The sequence below is a fragment of the Hoplias malabaricus genome, chromosome 12 (assembly GCF_029633855.1).
Source record: "Hoplias malabaricus isolate fHopMal1 chromosome 12, fHopMal1.hap1, whole genome shotgun sequence".
Taxonomy (NCBI): Eukaryota; Metazoa; Chordata; class Actinopteri; order Characiformes; family Erythrinidae; genus Hoplias; species Hoplias malabaricus.
Genome location: NC_089811.1, coordinates 13,930,638 through 13,953,532, shown reverse-complemented (window position 1 = coordinate 13,953,532; position 22,895 = coordinate 13,930,638). Strand labels below are relative to the sequence as shown.

Here is a 22,895-nt window from a genome sequence, read left to right as displayed (position 1 = left end):
ATACATGTAACCTAGCAACACTGTCTCACTGGAGAGGACCAAGTTTTTAAAATCCTGTATGGAACTACTTAAAAATCTAGAGTTCATTGAAAAGGTCATCCATGGATGGATATTTTGCATTGGTGCAAAAAAAATCTCCCTTAAAAGGCACATATCAATACATGCCGCTGTTCTTCAGTTAGTTATCCCAGGGTAGTTTAATGCATCAGTGCCCTAAGAACCTGCAACTGGTCTCCACAAAGTGCTCTTCAAAGTCTGTCATTTCCAAGTAAATATATTCACCATTACTTCCCAGACATATGATCATTTGCCCTACATTGTCTTCACTGACCACTGCATCCTTTCACGATAGCCTCCGCCTCGATATCGAACACTTAATAAGACCCTCGCTTGTGTCCGAGCTTAAATGTCACACTGCAGATCTGAGCCCATCGATATTTCCATCTTGACCTTTAGTGGTGTTTACCTACGCAGGACATCCGGGGAAGGCTAATCTAATGGAATACAAAGGGGACAAACACTGGGGGCCTGCTCTACAGAGTGGACAGTGTGGCCACCAGGGTATGTTTAGCTGTCTCCTGAGAAGGGATTTAGGGGCAAAGTGACCAGTGACCCAAAACATGTCCAGGAAGGATGGAAAAGAATTGGAAAAAACAATTATTGGCATTAGGGTTGGCAGCATTCAGCTTGTTAGCCCTCCACTGTTGGGTTGTTGTTGTTTTTTTGTTGCTATGGTTACTGCAATCTGAATATACATGTTTCTGTGTGTTAGTAATTTTATCTGGTAAACATCAGATATTATAACATATACTTGCTATTTTACACTGGGCCTGGATCTGACACAGCAGTGCTGGTGCAGTTTTTAACCACCGTTTCTATTCACTGTCCACTCTGTGAGACACATCTACCTCATAGGCTGACCTTGTAGCTGTAAAATTAGAGACAGTAGCTCACCTGTTGCTGCACAGTTTGTGTTGGTCATCCTCTTGTCCTTCATCATTGGAAACAGGTCACTGTGGGATGGAGGTTTTTGATTGGTGGGCTACTCTCAGTTCAGCAGTGGTACTGAGGTGTTTAAAAACTCTAGCAGCATTGCTCTGTCTGATCCACTCATACCAGCATAATACACACAATACACACTTAGTGTCACTGCAACGCTCCCTTAACAACAGATGTGTATGTACAGATGCTGCTGTAGGGTTTCATTGGAACTTATATGTGTTTTATCAATCTTTTCTGTATTTGTAAGTGATTGTAAAGCAATTGAAATGTATATGTTGTCCTAGGAACATAGCCACCTAGAGTTACAAAACAAAAAAAAAAAAAATGACTCACTGTACTCAGACTCCAGCAATGCCTTCAGTTCAGTCGCGGACGTTTGGGAACGGTGCCGAGCAGCTCCAGCTTAATTTCCTATTCAGCTCTCCTGCAGCTGAGAAGTCTCTCTTTTCCTCCCCCATGGTTTTCTGCTCATTAAGCAAACACCAGGATCCCTATCAGCTGCCATCCAGATTTCTCCTGGATAAAGCTTTTGTTTTTCTTGAGCACCACTGCAGCCAGTGACATTTCGTCAGGCGTCTTAATTAGAGGAAATGTCACGCCGTTAAGTGCACATTTGAAGTCTGCGGAGGAACTCGAGCCATAGCCGTTAGGTAGAGTGGGATGTGCTCAAGTCTACAGGGCTGCTTCTATGCGTTGCTTATTATTAGGTCTAAGGCCATTCCTTTTCGTTTTATTATCGTACTAACAATATGACACTTTTTTCCAGTCACAAAAAAGTAAGCAAAATCTCATTGTTTTGAATATAATTCGAAATTATTAGCATTTTTTTTTCTTTTTCTTATTTTCCGCTTTCGCAACAGACATCAACAGCAAATATATTTTGAGAGTAAAATATCACACAAGAGTCATGTTTGCTTGCACACTGCCATGTGAATTTTCATTCTCAACCAATAGAGTTGTTGCTTTGTCCAAGGTGACCTGAATAGGTTAGGGCTTTGTACCGCAGTACTGTAAATAATAAATAAATAAATAAAGTAAAACTGGGAAAATTCAAATTAATATAATTAATATACACACACACACACACACACACACACACAAAGGGGTTGAACAATGAAACTAAAACACCTGGTTTTAGACCACAATAATTTATTAGTATGGTGTAGGGCCTCCTTTTGTGGCCAATACAGCGTCAATTTGTCTTGAGAATGACATACACAAGTCCTGCACAGTGGTCAGAGGGATTTTAAGCCATTCTTCTTGCAGGATAGTGGCCAGGTCACTACATGATGCTGGTGGAGGAAAACGTTTCCTGACTCGCTCCTCCAAAACACCCCAAAGTGGCTCAATAATATTTAGATCTGGTGACTGTGCAGGCCATGGGAGATGTTCAACTTCACTTTCATGTTCATCAAACCAATCTTTATCCAGATTTGCTGTGTGTATTGGTGCATTGTCATCCTGATACACGGCACTGCCTTCAGGATACAATGTTTGAACCATTGAATGCACATGGTCTTACTGGTGCAATGTGAAATTAATGAAGATTGGCCACCAGGCTGGTCCAATTTAGCCATGAAACCTCCCACACTAAAATGACAGGTGTTTCATGTTTCAGTTTCATCTAACCCCTGTGTGTGTGTGTGTGTGTGTGCGTATATATATATATATATATATATATATATATATATATATATATATATATATATATATATATGAGCATCCTTTCTTTAGGTGATTGTGAAGCATTTACATACATTTTACCATTACTTAATGTTTTATTCTTGCTTCACAATCACCTTAGCAAACAATGCTTAGCAATGCTCTAAACTAAAGTCATCATTTCTAATGCCGAGCAGCGACTAGAGGGGTATAAATTCCCAGTTTTGATTCCCATAAACATTAGAAGGCCATGGTCAAGTTTCTTGTATATTGGACGATTAAGTTCTGGATCACAATTCCACTTCTATTAAACTCAGTGATCCTTCACTTGACTGAAGCAAAATCTCCACATTAAAAGAAAAATGTGCTTTTTGTTTTTCCAATTTTCTGTTTTTTAATTTCTTCTCCACACAATCTGCAATTAAAGAAAAAAAAAATAGCTAAAACGTTCAGCAAAATAGATTGATAATTTTTACAGGAAATATAATCATTCATAGCTAAATGTCTTACCATTTTTTGTTAAAGCTTAGAAAGTAGATTGGTGAGTGTTTTTATCCATAAACTATTCAATAGAATTCCCAGAGTGATTAAGCTCCTATCTAAGCCTGGGAAAACCCTGAAGGAAGCTTTCAGATGTGTTCTGTGTTGATAAAATGAACTGCCATGAAAGCAGAACCCAACAACATTGCCTAAAACTCTGCCATACAGATGCACACCTCCTGGATTTCGTCCAATACACCTTTTGAAATCCCTCTGCAAAACTTTTTGGGCGCACAAATCAGCCATGCAGATCCTTGGGAAGTGTTGACGAGGATGTTGAGGGATGTCTCCTCAAGCCTTATCTCTCACAAATGGCTGGTAACCTGCTGTTCTGAAAGACAAATGCTTCATGGTGCCTTTATATTTCATTATGTAGACCTGCAGCACAGCTCCTGTGTTTCCCAGAATCATTCCTTCCTACCTGCTAGTAGGTATAATGTTTGGGTCCAATATTTGGTAACACTTTCTATGAATCTTGTTTTTCTGAAGCTGTTATAAAGTCTTATGTGGTGTACATACTGCAGTAATACAAAGTTTAGTCCTCTTAACTGTCTTAATAGTAGTTATGATGTATAGTCGTTATTATAGAAAAATGTGCAGCACTTATGCATGCATATCAAAAAACGCTTATAACTATAATGCCAGTGTTCATAGCACAGCATAAACATTATAAGGCTATGGTCTACAATATAATGATATTTTTTCTGTTTTGTTTTTTTATTTCTATACTTCGTAATCTGAAATTCAGGAAAACAATAATTAAACATTTAAACATGAATAAAACGATCTGTCCTCTTTTAGTTCTGATCTTATTTGTGTGACCAATTTCAATTTATCTGTGTAATAGATCCTCACATCATACTTTAACAAAATATTGGTGTTTAACAGGGGTCAGTGATTGGTCCCATATAATTCACCCTCTACATGTGGCCACTGGGTACAGTAATCTATAAGCATGGTGTTTAATTCCACTGCTACGCTGATGACACGCAACTGTGTTTATCAGCCAATGATGTTGTTTGTATAAAATAACACTGTCTAATAGAAATTAAAAATGGCATGATGCACAAGTTTCTCATGTTAAATTCGGATAAAATTGAGGTCTTGTTACAAGGTACAGATACTCAGAAATGTTTACTTAGAAAATTTGTTTTTATTTTGATAATAAAATAATACACAGTACCATCATTAAAAAGTTAGGGGTAGCTTTTAATTTGACTATGACATTTGACACCCATATACAGCATCCTCCACAATTATTAGCATGCCTGGTTGTTTGTTAAACGAAATGAATAAAATTGTTATTCCAGGAGCATAATCTCAATTAATTCAACATGAGAAAGACAAGAGAACACACCATTCAAGTAAGGCAGATGTGCATCGACTTTCATAAGTTAGGCAATGAGGACACAAAAATAGCCACTTGCCTAAATATGCCCATATCTATAGTCAGAAGAATCATCAAGAAGTTTAAAACAACTGGAGCAGTGGTAAACCAGCCTGGACGAGGATGCAAGTGTATCATGCCACCACTCACGGTGAGGAGGATGGTAAGAAAAGTAACAATTCCTCCAAAGCTAACTGTTAGAGAATTACATCAAGGAGTAGCCTCTTGGGGTCACAAAGGCTCCATAACAATCATCAGGCGCTATCTTGTTTGAATGCTCCAAGATGGCGCTGAGTATGGCTGCCATGTTGCGAGCTCCCTCCTGTTTTAGTAAATGTTTGTTAATTGTTTGTTTATATGTCATTTTATATTGCACTAAACGTTGCTAGCACCTTCCCTTACGACTGTCAAACTCTTCTGGATATCAGAATGAGATATCAGTCACTGTCAAACGACTTCGAGTTTTACAAAACTGATCCTTTGTTTTTGAACTTCGAAGGAGCCCCTTTCATCTAGGCTCTCCAACAACGAACTTGCCATAGATGCCGGAAAAGAGGCAGGATATCCGGAGTTCTCGTCCAACTGAGAAGGCATATTCACCACCTTCCTCTCCAGCATATTACTGGCAAATGTGCAGTCTTTGGACAACAAACTGAGTGAACTTCAAGCACGGATCTCTTTCTAGTGAGAGACAAGGGACTGCTGCATTATCTAGCTCACAGAGACTTGGATGTCAGCGGAGATCCAGGACCAAGCCATTGAGTCTGCGGGGTTCTCTCTGCACCGCACGGACAGAACAAAGGACCTCTCTGGAAAAAAAGTAAAGGTGGCATTGTATGTTTTCTCATCAGCAATGCTTGGTGTGATCAGAAGAACGTACACATTATTGAGTCATTCTGCTCCCTGGACATTTGGCTAATTTCTCGCATTAGGAAAAACTTTGCAGGGGGTAGAACCTTTTCTCACAAAGCTCCTCAATTCTGGAATATCCTTCTTGTTACTGTTCAAAGTTCAGACCCTCTCAATATATAAATCATGACTGAAATCTTCTTCACAAAGGCTTTTAGTTAATCACCCATTTTTAAGTCCTCCTTTTCTATTGGTTTTATGTATTATCACTACTTTGCATGTCTCTCCCACATGTCATTTGCTTGTTTGTTTTTTGCCTGCCCCCTGTATGCTTTATACAGGGTAATTTCTTCCCTGATATACCACGAACCTATTACTTATAACTCTATCTCTAACAGTTCACTTTTACTTCTGTTCTGTTATTTATGCTCTTCGGTGTTGATCAGAGGAGGATGGGCTCCTCCTTATGAATCTTGGTTCTTCCAAGATTTTTTTCTCATGTGCTGAGGGAGGCTTTCCTTGCCATTATTGCCCCTGGCTTGCTCATAGGAGGCTTAGACTTGGATCTCTGTAAAGCTGCTTTGTGACGACTTCTGTTGTAAAAAATAATGTTTAAATAAAATTTGATTGACTGATTGATTGAGTCTTTGAGTTTGGAACGTTTTCTTGCTATCACTCTTTGCTTTAGTTCCCAAATATACATGGGATTCGTATGTGAACTCTTGTTGAGCTGCTCCACAATGTTGTTTTTGTGGGTATTTTTTTTTTTCTATTTGAAATGTCTTCCCATTTTGGCAGTATGTTTCTGATCTTTATCTTGCTGGAAGGTCCAGTGCTGCCCAAGGCTAAGTTTTTCTGCGGGTTGCCTGATGATTTCCTCCAGAAAACATACGGTTACTGATCCTGTATACTTTCACAGCTTTACCTGGCCAATATGCCAAATAACACCCATAAACTATTACACTGCCACCACCATGCTTGACCATGAGAATGATGCTTTTGAGTCTGAGTGCTCCTTCTTTCTATAACCTATAATAAAATGCACGGCATTACATATTAGTATTACTCCTAATATTACTTATAACAAATTAATTTATATGCTTTTTCTCACTGACATCACTGCTTGATTGTTGGCAGAGGCACAACATGAAAGGTGTTGTTTTTACTCTTTTAAAAGAAAAAAAGGCTGTGTATTAATAAAACTAATTTAATAAATTTGTAACCAGAATTGCTAAGTTTTAATGTCACATGAATATAAAATGATTAAGATTTTCAGTAAAATTACAAAGAAAAAAGTTATGAACATAAAGCTTTAAATAACTAATGGAATGTTTAATTACAGAAAGTTGTTGTAAGTTTACATGAATTTGTTTATAATTTAAGAAAGCAGAAAAAAATGGTATAAATAATATTTTATTTTTTCTGTAAAAAAAGAGAAATGCATGTAATTTGTAATTATTAACATAATATGTAAAATAACAGTTGTGTTATTAATTTACAGATAATGTCTGTAATTTTACAGAGTTATGTATACAATCAGAAAAAAAAGAAAACTACTTTAAAATAGTACAGTTATTTTCTATAAAATTAGGACTTTTTTTTTTACAGTGCTCCTTAGTCAACACCATGGAAACCAACCTTGTGCAGTCTCTAGTGGAGCTGGTATTAGAGTTGCAGCCCGGTTCTCAAACATAGATTTTAGCCATGACTTTCAACAGTCACATGTTGAGTTGTAAGTGCTCTTTTAAAATTTATAGTTGATTAGAATGTTCTAGAAAACAGAGTAAATTACCAGGACCAGTGGAATGGTACAGGAGCTTTCTTAGAAATTTGACATGGGTATTAATAACTTTGGGCTTAACTGTACTTGCATAGCTAGATTTGTCTAATTCCTTTAGAAGTGGTTAAATTGTATTTGTTTGTGTTGTTTGTTATTTATGTACCTCTCAGTCTTGGCTTCCCAAATGCTGAAATAATTTTACTGTCCGCATTTTCCTCTCAATTTCTGTTCTCATTATTAAGTGTTAGATCCGGATAAAAGTCTAATGCGTGATATCAGTGCAGTGCAGAAAGCTTTGTCTAACAGTGTAGAACATCAAAAGGAAATATCAAATGCAACATGGTGTAATGAGTTTGACTTCCACACTACTGGTAGACTGCAAGACTAAAGTCTAAAAAAAAGCACACACACATACAGAGGTACATCTCTTTCATCTTCCTCAGTAAGTTAGGGATTAGGCTTGAAACCTGGTCTAATAAAAGCGTACAAGGATTTTCAAACATCTCTTTCAGCTAGAGACTTGACTTGATCATGAGCATGTGTTGAGATAGAACAGGAGCTTCATTCTGCAATGCAATTTGATCATGTCCAAAAATATAGTTGTACCTAATTTGATTGGAAGGTGCCATGTATTGGGAACATGACAGGCCTTGCCTCAACATGTATAATATGTTACACCACACCCTATACAATCTAAAATGTATTTTCAAGAGTTCTGCAGTAATATCAGTGGCCCTGCATAGTGATCTGACTGCATAAATTCAGTTTAATTGCCAGCATTCTGGTTTGTTTTCTTAATTGTAATATAACTGCGTCATATTTTGAGGCTAATTAGGAGGGGTTTGCATCAAATTCCATTGATTCTATATATTTTGCTCCTATGAGAAGATGACAGTACAAAGAGAAATATTTAGTTCCATATAAGAATTTTCTGTTCCATCTTAAATGGTGTGTTGTTGCACTGTTTAAAGGCTAAGCACCACTTAATGGACTTCCATGAATATTTCACATTATTTTAGTTACTGACATATATAAGTATGAATTAAAATGAATATAGCATGCTTAATTTCCTTTAAAACTGACAGTTTTATTAAATTGACGAAAAAACCCGAGCTCGCTATGGAAATTCTTGAACGCAACCGTGACGTCACTGGTGGACAACAGCTGAACAATGCCGCGGTGAAACACCATTATGACTGACTGTTATGACAGTATCTAGCTAGCTAAATAACCAACATTATTCATGACAATAGCCTAGCAATAAGCTAAACTCAAATTTAGAGGTACCGTTATTCTTGTAAATGTGATCGAAGTCTAACTCGAATTCATCCGACAGTATAAATCTCCATAATGCAGCTACGTAGCCGAGTATAATCTGAGCCACCGAGTTTAGCAAGTCAAGCTAACGCTAACTAACACCAACTAAAACAGGCGAAGTAAGTGTCCTTACCCTGTTTACCTCCATGTTACAGATGCTCTTGAACACCTTTCGTTGGTGTCCTTACATGCCCATATTGTTGGAAAAGTGCCAGTGAAATGAGCTACAGATAACGGAGTGAGCGGATGGTCCTTTCCAAAGTGCCCATTTAAAGTTGACAAATTTAGTCAATTTTCTGGATATTTTGGGATCTTTGGGCCATTTGTGCACAGATGTCCCACTGTACATTGAATTATTGCAGCCAAAAACAGCACACCTTTTCGTCATTTTGCATTAAATTAAGTGCAACTTCTAGAGTTGTTGTCCACCATCTACGTCACATGCAAGACGCCTATTAGAGTTTCCGAACAGTGTTTGGGTGGGGGGGGGGCAACAGTCTTTTAAACCTTATTCCTTGAAATTCCACTGTATTTATTTGTTTGACACTTTCATATAGCTGGTGCTTAGCCTTTAAGGTAGAATTGAACATGAAAATGTTAAGGACTGTGGTTAGGAAAACTAAACAGATTAGCCCATGGGCTACAAATACAGTCGTGATATAAGCTCTGCCACCTTACTTCAATTTTCTGTTCCATCTTAAATGATGCAGTGTTTATATTCTGGAACCGGTACAGTTGTCATTTTTAGCTAACGTAATTAGAAAACTGGTTGCAGAGATGACATGGTTTTTGGTAGGGTTGGCCCAAAATATTCAACTATTTTGATATTCATTTGTTGGGTAAGTATTCAGGTTTTAATTTTGAGATTTAGATATGCAATGTTTTTTTCTTTAGATAAATGAAAGTACTACCTGTATTTAGTCTCGCCAGCAGTAAAAGATGGCTCTGCTCTAAGAAACCCCCTCCCACACCCCTCCACCCATATTCAGGCTTGTCAACATAAATGTCCTTGTATGAATGAAGCCTAACAACATGGTAAAATAGCCCTCTTACAAAGAGGGGTGATGACACAGTTAAGCCGTGCTGTGAGCCGCAGCACAGTCGGGAGATTGGTATATTAAAGTGGATGTCGAACGCAGATTTTCTGAATGAAACAACATCAGAAATATACCTTCCGAAGCTCAGAAAAAAATGTTTTCAGGACATCCCTAGTTCCCAGATGCTGCTAGGGCATCCTAGGCAGTGACTCCACTACCACTATAAGGTAACTATAGGGTTAATATATGTTTGCAATGTGGTTGCTATTGCTTTTTAAGTGGTATCCAAGTTGGTAAAATTTTGCTAACTTGGCGCTATGTTGTTGCTGTAAGTGCTCCTTAGTGGATGCTATAGCATTCTCGGTGGTTGCTGTGGTGTTTCTACTGGTTGCTACATAGAAACTAGAGTTGATCTCTGTTTGCTAAATTGTTGCCCTTTCATGTCAAGTTGTGGCAAAGATGGAGCTCTGTTTTAGCTAAGGTCTTTTTTGGTGGTTGCCATGGTATTCAGCACGGGTGCTATGTTGTTCCAGGAGGTTGCTAATGTTTTATTATGTGGACGCAGGGTGTTGCTAAAGTGTTCTTAGGAAGTAGTTATGATATTCCAGGTGAGCAGAGGGCAGATGTTACAGGTGGTTGTTAAGTTGTTTTGATGGTAAGGAAGTGTTTTTTGGTGGCTGCTATAGTATCCCAGGTCATTCCTATGGTATTTCTAGTGGTTGCTTTGGCCGTGCTTATAATTTCACCTGGTGGGTAAAGTGTTTTCAAGTGGGTACTGCAGGATTTCTATAGTGTCCCAGGTGGTTGCTAGTTTGTGTATCGGTGGTTGCTATGGTACTACATTATGGTAATAGATTGATTATTGCCAAGTTGATCCTGTGGTACCCACTCTGGTTGGTTGTGTGTGGTTGTGTGTCTCTTTGTGTCATTGTGGCAGAATAAGAGTGTGCAAACTTTTAAGCCACATTCATTCCTTTTGGAGGAAAATGGATAAACAATTGGTTGCTATGCATACCATACCACCAATCAAAAAGCTTTATATAAACATGCACTGCAGAGTCAGACCTGCATTTTCAATTTTAGCTAATCGCTACATGTACACAAATGTGAAGAATAATTTAGGTCTGTAGTTATAATTCTCTCATTTGCATATTTTACAATACCAGGCTTTGATTGGCTAAAGCTTATTCCTAATGTATACAATTGCCTTTAGGCTACCTGTTGGTCCTTATACATTTTAACCTTCGTTCACTGTGATCTTCAATAGGCAGGACCTTTTATATTACCTTTATTACAGTATTATTACAAAATGTTATAGTCTGCATGAAACCTAACTTGTGGTTATGTTTTATTGCTTGTAAACTACTAATGATGTATATGCCATTGTACAAACAGCAATTAACAGATAACTATAAGATAAGATGTTTCATATTACTCCCTGTAAATGCATTATAATGCCACATGAATAAAGGGTTTACATATTGAGTGCCCTTATTCCAGTGTAATAACAGTTATATAAGTGTCATTTCAATGTGCTGAGCCACATAACTACCCTCTATTCAGCAATTTACTGTAGTAACATTTTCTTAGAATGTACATACATTGTAATAAGTACACTGTATATATTTTAGCATGATTAATAATCTGGAGGTCCCTTAAATTTCCCTGACAATTTGTTTAAACTGTGCAGCCCCCTCAGAGCCTTGTCATTTGTGGGTCGTCCTCTTCACTGTGGAATATATTTATAACGTGAACCCTTCCTTGTTAGATGTACGATCCAGTCTGTCAATTGGCTCCATTCATATTTGTTATTTATTTATTTTCTCTTTGGGAGAGCAGAACACTCCCTCATTATTTCTGATGTGGAAGTTGAAAACAAGGATGGAATTAATGGCTGGTCCTCTTCTCTGAGAACAAAAGCTTGATCCTTCTCTCTGCCTGGTGTTTAATGATAGACCCTGATGAAAAATGGCCAAAGTGGTGATGAATGTGTTGGGGGAAAGGGAGAAACTTTGGAAATGTGTGGATAAGTGCTGAAGTAAAATTAGCCATGGGCGAAGAAGGAGGAGCGATGGAGGCGATGTTATTGTACTATGAGTTAAGATTTGTTATAGTGTGCTGTATTTTTATAGTAGCCTCTGTCTGCCAGCCCCTTATAGTTTCAAATCTGCAGGACAAAACCTCTCAGTATAATCAAGTAACAGATTTATGCCTATGTAACTGTGCTGTGAGATTAGCACAACACTGTCAGTTTAGTGAAAATGTTGTTACCCTGTGTAAAAGAGTTGGATCTTTCACTCCTTGCTATAAAAAAAAAAAAAAATCTTCATCAGCGTGTAATCAGTACAGGTCCTTAGCAATAAAATGGTTGGTTCAAATTACGTTATAGGTCATACCTTATATGAAGTGTCTTCAATAACCATGTAATTACATTGAACACTGAAATAACATTAACTACTGGAGATCATTGTTATATGTATAATACAGTGTTACTAACATGTATAACATTTTCAGATGCAAGAGACCCTTCACAAAGTGGCTGTCAGTTTTGTTTTAGCTAGAATATTTTTTTTTGTTTTGTTTTTCCTCTCTCACTCTCGCTGCATGACTTGCTTGACTTGTTAATGTTCACTGGCCTTTTCAATGTTTGAGGACATTTATGGGGTCAGTAGTAACTGAATATCTGATGACAGCTGTGAATACCCCATTCTGATACAAGTGATACGTTAATCTATGAAATGACCTGTGATCTTTTAGTCAAAACAACTGTTTTTCCCCGTTGCTTTCTTGAACTAACCCAACATAAATACAGAGGCCCTTTTAAATATAGAGGTCAGTAAGGGGCCAGCTGCAGTGGAATGTCCAAACACAATATATGACTTCTTTTCTCTTACAACTGACGTTAAATTATGAAGTTTGACCTTGTGACTAAAACAACTTGCTTGAACAGACCATCATTGGTTCACAGACCATTTCACAGGTTAAAGCCTCTTAGGCTGAAGTATGAAAACCGTGTTTGCTGTTTTCACAGCCAGCCTGTATTCTCATGTTCTTCAGCATATATCCATTAGTTGTGGCTTGTTCTGAGTTTGTCAGTGACATGACTTCCGTACTATGTCAGCTACAAAACCACAGCTGTAGTTCCTGTAGCAGGAGGCTGGGCTGGGCTCTATAAAAGTCTCCAGGAAAGTAAAGCACCAGCATCCAGCACTGTGTCCTAGATTCACCACGGCAGATAATGACTGCTTCGGGAGCTTCCCCGGGTTTTATACAAATCTAAAATTGATTTATGAATTAGCCTTGGGAGCTTGTTTCATCTGTCTTCCCCCTCTTCCGCCTGGAACGCTGCTCTCTGATAACGGCGAGAGGGAACAGTGTGTACAACAGCTGCTGTTGTAAAAGAGAGAGAGGGAGAGGGAGACTCAGCAATGAACACAAAGTGCATAGAGGCTGAAAGGGGAAACTAGCAATTATGTCTATAATTCAGAATTGCACCGTTGTCGGATTATTGGTTAATGACTCCTGAAACACAAAGTAAGGTGTGATGATGATGCTGCTTAAAAGGCAACATGCTGAATGTCAACAAGTGCACAATGAGCATTGAAATATTTGTCCTGCACCCACAAGAATTTGAGTTCCAGTACCAAGTTAAAAAAAAAAAAAAAAAAAATAAATAATTAATTAATTAATTAATAAAATAATAATAATATACAAATTCTGGTACAGACGGTGTAAATGCCCCTTCAAAGGTACAGCAAGGGTCTTAAAATCCAGTTGTGTACATTAAAGGTACAGTACATTCTCTTCTCCAGAAGGAAAGTTGAATATCTCTGTTTCCATGACTGAAAATTTTTAAACAGAAATTTGGAATTTGAAAAAGGAATTATGAAATAAATTCAGCTTCAGAATCTGCCATAAAAATAAATCATGGTCCAATTATGTTTCCCAAATTAAATATATATAAAAGTGTGCTATTGAGGTTCCCACCACAGTGGGAGTAAAACCAGTGACAGTTTTTCTAATAGATTATATGGGTTGTTTTCAATGCTAATGCTGGCCCTAAACCATTAGCCTACAGGCCTGCACTTATTCTGATTTTGTCCTATGTCTGTTGTAGATAGCTGGCACATCAGAGTTGTCCTACATCCTTGTGTAAATATATATATAAAATAGTAATTTTATAGGAGAAGAAAAAACTTATATTTCAATGGATGTCAATGTAAAAAAAAGTAACACTTAATTTTAAGGTCTGCTTCTTAACAGTTTACTAACTATTAACAAACAGTTATTTAAAGATTAACAGTTATTAATTACTTATTTAAGTTTAACAATATTTGTATAACACATTTGTACAAATGTGTTATACATGTAGTTTTACATTCAGAGTAACCACTTTACTGCAGTTTAAATATTATTTTATAAGCTGCAAGGCATATTCACTATTATTGTAGCTATTAAGGAATATATTTTGTTTATAGCATTTCTTTTCATGCTGTAAAATGTCAGCGGCCATTAGATTGAAAGTATCTTTTATTGCAATTGCACAGCTAAAGTAGAACATACTCATTTTCAATTATGAGCACTTTTCTCTTAGAAAATGCAACACCATAATTAAAGTGTAATGTATGCACCTTTTATGTCTACTGACTTACACTTAGGAAGCACTTATTAAAGCTTTAGTTCATTGCAAATATACAATAATGCAGTTGTATGCTAACCTGTGATTGTAAATTTATTGCTGATTCATAGTGACTCTGATCAATAGTACACCCAAACATATACAAATCAAGAATTGCAAATGTGTTCATTTACTAGCAATGCTTGCTGTATTAGATGACTCTGGATTTAGGTACTTTTAACCTGTTTATATTCTACGGTCAGCATGCCATGTAAAGAAATTTGAAGTCTGCTTTATGATACTTTTAAATAAACAGTTAAAAACCTATTTTTAAAAAATCTTAAAACTAAATGATGTAAATATATTTGATTTCACACATTACAACTGGTATGTCATGATTAAATAAGTCATGGTTAATATTTTGCTAATAGTTCATTAACTGTATGCTAAAATTTAATTAACACTCAATTTATCATGAAATTTTCACACAATGCTGTGTTCAAATGAACAACTGCTGTGTTCAAATGAATTTGGGAAATAATGTAGGTGCACATTTGAAAAATTATGAAAAGAAAAAAAAAGCAGGGGTTTCTGCTCCTCGCACCCCTTTGCCCAGAACACCTCGTATTTAAAAGCAAACAGAGACTCAATCTTGTTCTGAGCAGGACTGTTTAGACATGAGGAAAAATGCTATTTGTTTATCCTTGGGGTATTTTGACCAAACCATGTTACTGAGGTGTCTTTAAGGCCCTAGAATTGTGTTCAGTTGTCGAATAAGGAGTAGAGTCTGCTTCATAGATACATTCCTAAATGTAACGAAATCATCAGCGCTAAAACCTATAAATGTGTGTGGTGCATTGGTAGACTGCAGAATGTAACATTTGTATGACAACTACCATTAAACCTCTAGCAACTGTGCACAAGGGTGGACGTTAATTATTTGTCATGGCCTTAAAAGGAGGGTCCTTGACTAGCCTTGTGACTCACACAACTGGAGGATTGCCTCCGCTGCAATAACGTGTGAAGCCGTAGACAGTTAAGTTCCCAGGCATTGGGTAGCAGCTTGCCCTTCTTCACTTACTATCCCGAAATGTGATTCACTTTCTGATTCACTTTGGTCTCAATTTGGCCAAGTGCCCTTCAGCTTCACATGATGAAGAAAAAAATACTCATAGTGCCCTTAGAAGAGTGCAAAATCCCTTATGACTTCAATCAAACACAAAAAATTGACTCTGAACCAGGAGATGTCAAGCCCGCAATGCTGACTTCACACCGACAGTGAATTCAGAGTTTCAGACGTCTGCTTGTTCATGTATGACCTCCATCGCTGCCAGTTGAGCCACTTGCCAAGGGCAAGGTCTGTACCATTGTGTGCTGCCAGAGAGGCACGTTTGATCACTCACTATTACGTGTAGCCGCAGAGTCATGTTTGATCACTTTGGCAGTGAATGCTTCTTTTCTCAACTGGGAAGTGGAGAGGTCGGTTCAAGCCACTGAAGGAGCATGGTATTTGCATACAGGCTATTACACTGTATGCAATAAGTTGCTTTTCCAGATGAGGAATAGGCCTAGTTTTTTAATGAAACAATTAATGACGGTCTGAAATCACATCGAATTTATGGTTCAATGAAAAAATTAATATGCAGAATTTTACACTTACGCCAGGGGTAATCAATCTGCTAAGACCATGTTTGGAGTTTAGATTCCAGTTTTTAAAAGTTGTGTGTTCAATCCCTGCCACAGGTCACTGTTTGTGAGGAGTTTGGCATGTTCTCCTGGTGTCTCTGTAGGCTTCCTCCCACAGTCAGCTCAAGCTGGTTCTCATCCAAACCACCAGAGGTTACAGTCACCTGAATACTAGTTTGGGTTCCTCACCTGTGTCTGATTAGTCAGCTCATTTATAAAGTATTTAAGCTCACTGTTTTGTTCTCCAAGTTTTGAGGTATTGTTTGATCTCGGTCTGCAACTCTGAGCGTAAATTAATTCTTGTATAGCTTTCCTTGTTTTTGACTTTTGGCTTTGGACTCTGTTTGCTGCTTTGATCTGTTTTTACTCTTTGGATTATGGTTGTTGGCTTAGACAGGTTAATGGTTTTTTGACCCTTTTTTGCATTTCTGACTCTTGAATAAACCTGCAACTGATTCTAACCACTGTGTAAGAGTGATATACAGGGGTTGGACAATGAAACTGAAACACCTGGTTTTAGACCACAATAATTTATTAGTATGGTGTAGGGCCTTCTTTTGCGGCCAATACATCGTCAATTCGTCTTGGGAATGACATATACAAGTCATGCACAGTGGTCAGAGGGATTTTAAGCCATTCTTCTTGCAGGATAGTTGCCTGGTCACTACGTGATGCTGGTGGAGGAAAACGTTTCCTGACTCACTCCTCCAAAACACCCCAAAGTGGCTCAATAATATTTAGATCTGGTGACTGTGCAGGCCATGGGAGATGTTCAACTTCACTTTCATGTTCATCAAACCAATCTTTCACCAGTCTTGCTGTGTGTATCTGTGCATTGTCATCCTGATACATGGCACCGCCTTCGGCACATGGTCCTCCAGAATGGTTCGGTAGTCCTTGACAGTGACGCGCCCCTCTAGCACAAGTATTGGGCCAAGGGATTGCCAGGATATGGCAGCCCAAACCATCACTGATCCACCCCCATGCTTCACATTGTCCACAGCCCAAGATTTGCGCTCCTTGCACCATTGAAACTGATGTTTGGAATTGGCATGAGTGACCAAAGGTTTGGCTATAGCAGCCCGGCCGTGTATATTGACCCTGTGGAGCTCCCGATGGACAGTTCTGGTGGAAACAGGAGAGTTGAGGTGCACATTTGATTCTGCCTTGATTTGGGCAGCCGTGGTTTTATGTTTTTTGGATACAGTCCGGGTCAGCACCCGGACATCCCTTTCAGACAGCTTCCTCTTGCGTCCACAGTTAATTCTGTTGGATGTGTTTGGTCCTTCTTGGTGGTATGCTGACATTACCCTGGATACCTGGATGGCTCTTGATACATCACAAAGACTTGCTGTCTTGGTCACAGATGCGCCAGCAAGACGTGCACCAACAATTTGTCCTCTTTTGAACTCTGGTATGTCACACATAATGTTGTGTGGATTGCAATATTTTGAGCAAAACTGTGCTCTTACCCTGTTAACTGAACCTTCACACTCTGCTTTTACTGGTGCAATGTGCAATTAATGAAGATTGGCCACCAGGCTGGTCCAATTTAGCCATGAAACCTCCCATACTAAAATGACAGGTGTTTCAGTTACATTGTCCAACCCCTGTATATGACAGGTGCCCTGTGATGAACTGGCACCATCTCCAGGATGTGTCCCTGCCTTTCACTAAATGATTCTGGGTAGGCTCTTGACCCACCATAACCCTAAACAGGATGATGTGATTACAGAAGGTAAATTAATGCAGGGATATTTGAACCCTGTTAATGGTCTGACTATGCAGCTGGATGCAGCAGACTGGGACAGAGACAAATGACTTAAATATAGATAAGGATTTAATTATTAAATTGGAAACTGTGTTAATGAAACAAATGTTCATAACAGCCATAACATTGATGCCACTGAAAAACCACTGTTGGTCTCATAAAGAATCATATTTGTTTGTTTAAGGGATGCGTGAGCAGGAAGATACTTTTAAAGGTTTAAATATCCACCAGTCTTAACATTATTTGCACGTATAAATATATTAGGTATTAAATATATAAGATATTCTTTTAGAAAGAAGTATCATCCAAATTTGGGCATGGAAGTAACACTGCTCTATTTAAGTAATTGTGTGCTTTGAGTGTAATAGTTAGCAATAGGAGGAATGTAAAGGAGGAGGAGCAAATGATTTATCATCCCAAAAAGACAACATATAACCTATATATAATAAGGTAATATCAATGCTGCTTTGGTATCAGGTTAACATCAAAGACCCCAACCTGTTTGAATAAAGATTGATGCCTATTCTCTTTTCATCTGAAATCTGTGTCTGAAGTGTACTTTTGAGTGATTTGGGGTGAATTTAATAATCGGGAGTAATCGACAAGGTCATTACACCATGACAACTGCCATTTTAGACAAGTTTGTATTGAATTTTAAAGTCGTTCAAGGATGTTTTTAGACCTTGAATGTATAGTCGTTGCTTTGAATTCCCATCTTTGGATGGCTTTACAAAGTTTGAATATTTAAAAAAAAAAAGAAACTCAGTAAGATAGATGGCAGTATTTTTCTTATATTTCCCATAAAAATTTTATTTTCTTAGTTTTAATGCCATTTATTTTATTATGACCATTTGGTTCATAATAAGCATAAAACATCCCTAGTACTATGCAAATATACAGGGGTTAGACAATGAAACCTGCACAGTCACCAGATGTAATATTATTGAGCCACTTTGGGGTGTTTTGGAGGAGCGAGTCAGGAAACGTTTTCCTCCACCAGCATCACGTAGTGACCAAGCCACTATCCTGCAAGAAGAATGGCTTAAAATCCCTCTGACCACTGTGCAGGACTTGTATATGTGTATATTCCCAAGACAAATTGACGATGTATTGGCCACAAAAGGAGGCCCTACACCATACTAATAAATTATTGTGGTCTAAAACCAGGTGTTTCAGTTTCATTGTCCAACCTCTGTACATAGCTAGTTCATGTCCAGGTCCACGTTAAATGATGAATTAATTACATGCTAGCGCATGACATTACTGCAGTATTTAAGGTGGAACTATAAGGTTTGAAAAATATATCCACAGAATAAGAAGCTGAGTTCTGTTTCATATCACAGATGTGTTAGGAGTGGGTGATAATATAGGATTGCCAAACACTTCTGAAGACGTATGATGCCTTAAATTTACCTAAAGTCCAGCAGTGCTCCTATCACTGCATATTGTTGCCCAGCTACCTACAGAGTGCGGCTTGTAGTCTGGGAATGAAGCACTGCTCTATTTTTATTTGTGTTCTTATGATGTATCAGGGTCTCGAAGGGTACTGTTTGTTAGGGGAAGATTTTAACCACTACGCACTGTATCTCAGTTAGAGGGATGACACTTGAAAACAAGGGGTAGGGTAAAAATAAGAAATGGGTTTCCCCTCTAAAGCAGCTGGGCTAAGGGGCAGTTGTCTTTTATGTTTATTTTGGGTTTGTGTGCCTGTTTAAATTCAGTTATTTAATTATCATGAGTTTTGTTTGCAAGTATTTAAGCCCTTGACCCATCCAGTAGTCACTCCTCAGGGTTTGAACAGGGAATAGTTGGAGTGGTTGTGACTGATTTAGAACTAATTATCTAACATCAGTAACTGACTTTGTAAAAGTTCCCAAGATTGAAGTATCATCAATCCCTCATAAAGGATTAATGTAATGTCTTCCCAGAATACTAGGGGTTGTAACTGCAGCAAGGACTGTGGGTAGGATTACCTGTTAAAATCCGTCATTTCAGAACTGTGTATGAGTCCGATCTAGAGTGTGAATATATTATGTTTGCGATGAGATCCGGGCATTTTCTGTTGTCCAGTGTCCTATAAAAATCAGGATTTGAAGTGGAAGATGATGGAGGGAAGGGATGCAGTGGGAGTGGGTGATGTGGGAAGAGGGCGAGTGAGTAGAGAATGAGCGACAGAAAGCAGAAAGAAGGAGAGTGCACTTTCTTTCTATCAGGCCCAGGCTGAGGGAGGCAATTTGGGGCCCATTTCAAAGGCCTAATGGGAGATGGGCAGTGATGGACAGCGTGTGTGGGTTACTTATTAATCCGGGAGAGGCAATTGGAGAACCTCCATCGACCTGCAGTAAATTAAATAAGGCCTCCCTTGAAATGGCATTATTCTCTCTCTTTCTGTCTCCCTCTCCCTCTCTCTCTCTCTCTCTCTCTCTCATGCTCACTGCATCCTCTAACTCCTACTAATCCTCCATCCCTCCATTTTGATTAAATGAAATGAAGGAAGGGATTTGAGCACCAGAAAGTGATATTAATCACCCTCGCATCACAAATGTAACTTCCTCTCTAAAGGTAGTGGGGGTGTTTGGTGGTGGTGGGGGGGGGGCTTCTTTTGATTCTGACAGGATGGTTCTAGTTTGCTCATGTTCCCTTTTCCCCCAGTAATTCTGCAAGCCTCTGGAAATTGGAATCTGTCAACAACCATGTGATCTTAGGATCACCTTGACAGCATTGTATCGTCATGTAGGTTTTGGTGTTTTTATTTATTTATTATTACATTTATATAGTGCCTTTCTAGGTACCCAAGGATGCTACAATCAACACTGCACAGAATGCCATTCCATTCAACACTCTATCAATAAACACGCTGGCAAGAAGAGGCAGCCAAATGTGGACAGCATACTCTCAACCAGAAACGACCATCCACCTGGAGGAATATGTCGGGCACTAGGGGGATCACTCAGGATAGAGCAATCCATATCTGGACACACACACATATGGACATTCATTCCCATTCACTCTTATTCATTCACTTCCTGTTTTTGGTTGTAGGAAACCCACACAGACACAGGGAGAACATGGAAACACCACCCCGATGGGACTTGAACCCAAGATGCCAGCACTAAGTGGTGGATGTGCATCAAGCCACCATGCCACCCTCAAGCTCCATCCTAATCTGGGATGAGCTGGAAAGATGTTCATGATCCAGAATTGTCCTTCAACATTAGGACCAGTAGCCAGTGTCACCAGCTGAACATAGGTTTGATTGCAGCTTAGGGATTTTGTTGAGAGTAGTTTGTTTAAACTAGTGGCATGAACAGTTTCAGCTGAGCCACAAAGTGCTTCATTTTAATTAGTACACTTTTAAAAAATAAACATGCTGCAATGCCATAGAAGGACCACTGTTGGTTTCATGAAGGACATTTTGCTAATTTGTTTAAATGGGCAATGAACTTTAGATTGAGTGATGGATTTTTAAGCTTTTAAAAGCTTAACACTCTGAACACTGACTGCTTCAGAGTAAAATGTTGTCCTCAAAGTGTCCATCTTTCATGTGTGTGTTTGTTTTGTTCTGGTGCTGCTTGGAAGTTTTCGCTTTTTAAATTGGTTTCTTGTATACATTTTACCATTGTTTTATCAATGGTCATATAATGGTCAGCAACATTAATGAAGCTGCAGATAACACAATTGCAATTTGAATTTGAGAGATTCCAGCACAACACAGACATGCATGGTTCGGATAAACTTAGGATAGAGTGAGACAGAGCGAGAAACAGAACTTACACAAACTACACAGGCGCTACATATTTCATATGTTTGACATATTTTTAGGTCATTGCTTAAATTTTACACATGCAATTTAAGTTACAATGTAGAGATACTTTAAAAGTCTTACTTGGTGCAACTGGTTACGTTTTAGTAGTCTGTAAACTTGAACGTAGTGGCAGTACAAGTACAAACTAGACTATGATAGATCTTACCTTTAGCTTGTGCAACTGGCAACAGATGTTAATGCTAATGCTCTCATGCGATCCAAATCTCACAACAATGTTCAGATATCTACATTGACTGATGTAACAGAATCTTGATCTAGTAAGGCATTTCTGCACATTGGGTACACACTAAGTGCATCACCTGACCAGTGTCCACCAGTGCAAATATGCTTGTCCTAATTTCCACCCATTTTCATCAACAGCCAGTGCCCTTCAATCCTCTAGACAAATGCTTGAAAGTGACCGTGGTCCCATATTTAGGTATCCTCTATTTACAAAGGCTATGTCACTCCACTGTACCACATAGGACAATGGTCTCCAACCTCTCATCTATCCATCACCTGATCACGATAACAGCTGCATATCCTGAGGGCATAGCTGCTCCCAATCTTCCATCACTAGCAACAATTCTGGTTAATGGACCAGAGTTCATGCTGTAAATGCTTGTTTGGACAGACTGGACTGTAATATTTAACAAGTCTGCCATTTGTTGAAAGTTTGGTATTAGTGGACAGGATGGTGGATATAGAATTTGAGGCTGACATTTTTGGATGAGCAAATTGTGACTTCTGCTAGAATAATTCGACTAATGATCACTGTTTATCTTATGGCTAGCCATTAGCATAAAGCCTTTTATGGTTAAAGTGTGTGGTCCATGAATTTTTTGATACAAGTGTAACACCCAGATTTTAAAGGTCCCTGAATTGCCATCACTCAAAACACTTCATCCTCCATTAGCACAAGTATTGACGTATCCCTACCGTATAAAAATGATGGCAAACACCAGTGTCTAGCCTTTTTTATTCACTGACCCATAACACTGGTGTGTCCATGAGCCTTTAGTACAATTGTGTGGCTGTAATTTCTTTTTAATGGCCTTTTTTTCTTCTTTTTTTTTTCTTTTTTCTTTTTTTTCCACCAGAGTTACGATAGTAATAACATGCACCTTGGAAGACACAAAGCTACCACAGCTACTGTGCAGGAAAATTGCTTCTATAAGTTACCAACAGCAGGGACCAAATGACATCTCCTTTTACCCATTAGTGAGCGAAGGGGGACTGGGGGAGGCAGAAGGCCAGCGGAAGAAAATTTGAGCAGCTGGTCAAGTGGTTCTGAAAGCCTCTCTGGAGGGTCCCAGAGTAGAGGAAGATGGCACAGAGGGGTGAAAGTGATGATATATTCTTCTTCAAATGGGACCTGGAGAACATTTCAAGAGCCCTGGAGCACATATGGACAATGGTCATATGACCCCGTTGGACGCCA

The 22,895-nt window shown here is 38.5% G+C and overlaps 1 long non-coding RNA gene across 1 annotated transcript in view; it reads left to right on the top strand.

Annotated features, from left to right (window-relative positions):
• Positions 1-21,080, top strand: part of LOC136664102 (uncharacterized) — a 73,940-nt gene extending 52,860 nt beyond the window's left edge. The window contains exon 4 of the long non-coding RNA XR_010795076.1: positions 20,692-21,080. This is a non-coding gene — a long non-coding RNA (uncharacterized lncRNA). The remainder of the gene's footprint in view (positions 1-20,691) is intronic.
• The last annotated feature ends 1,815 nt before the right edge of the window (positions 21,081-22,895 follow it).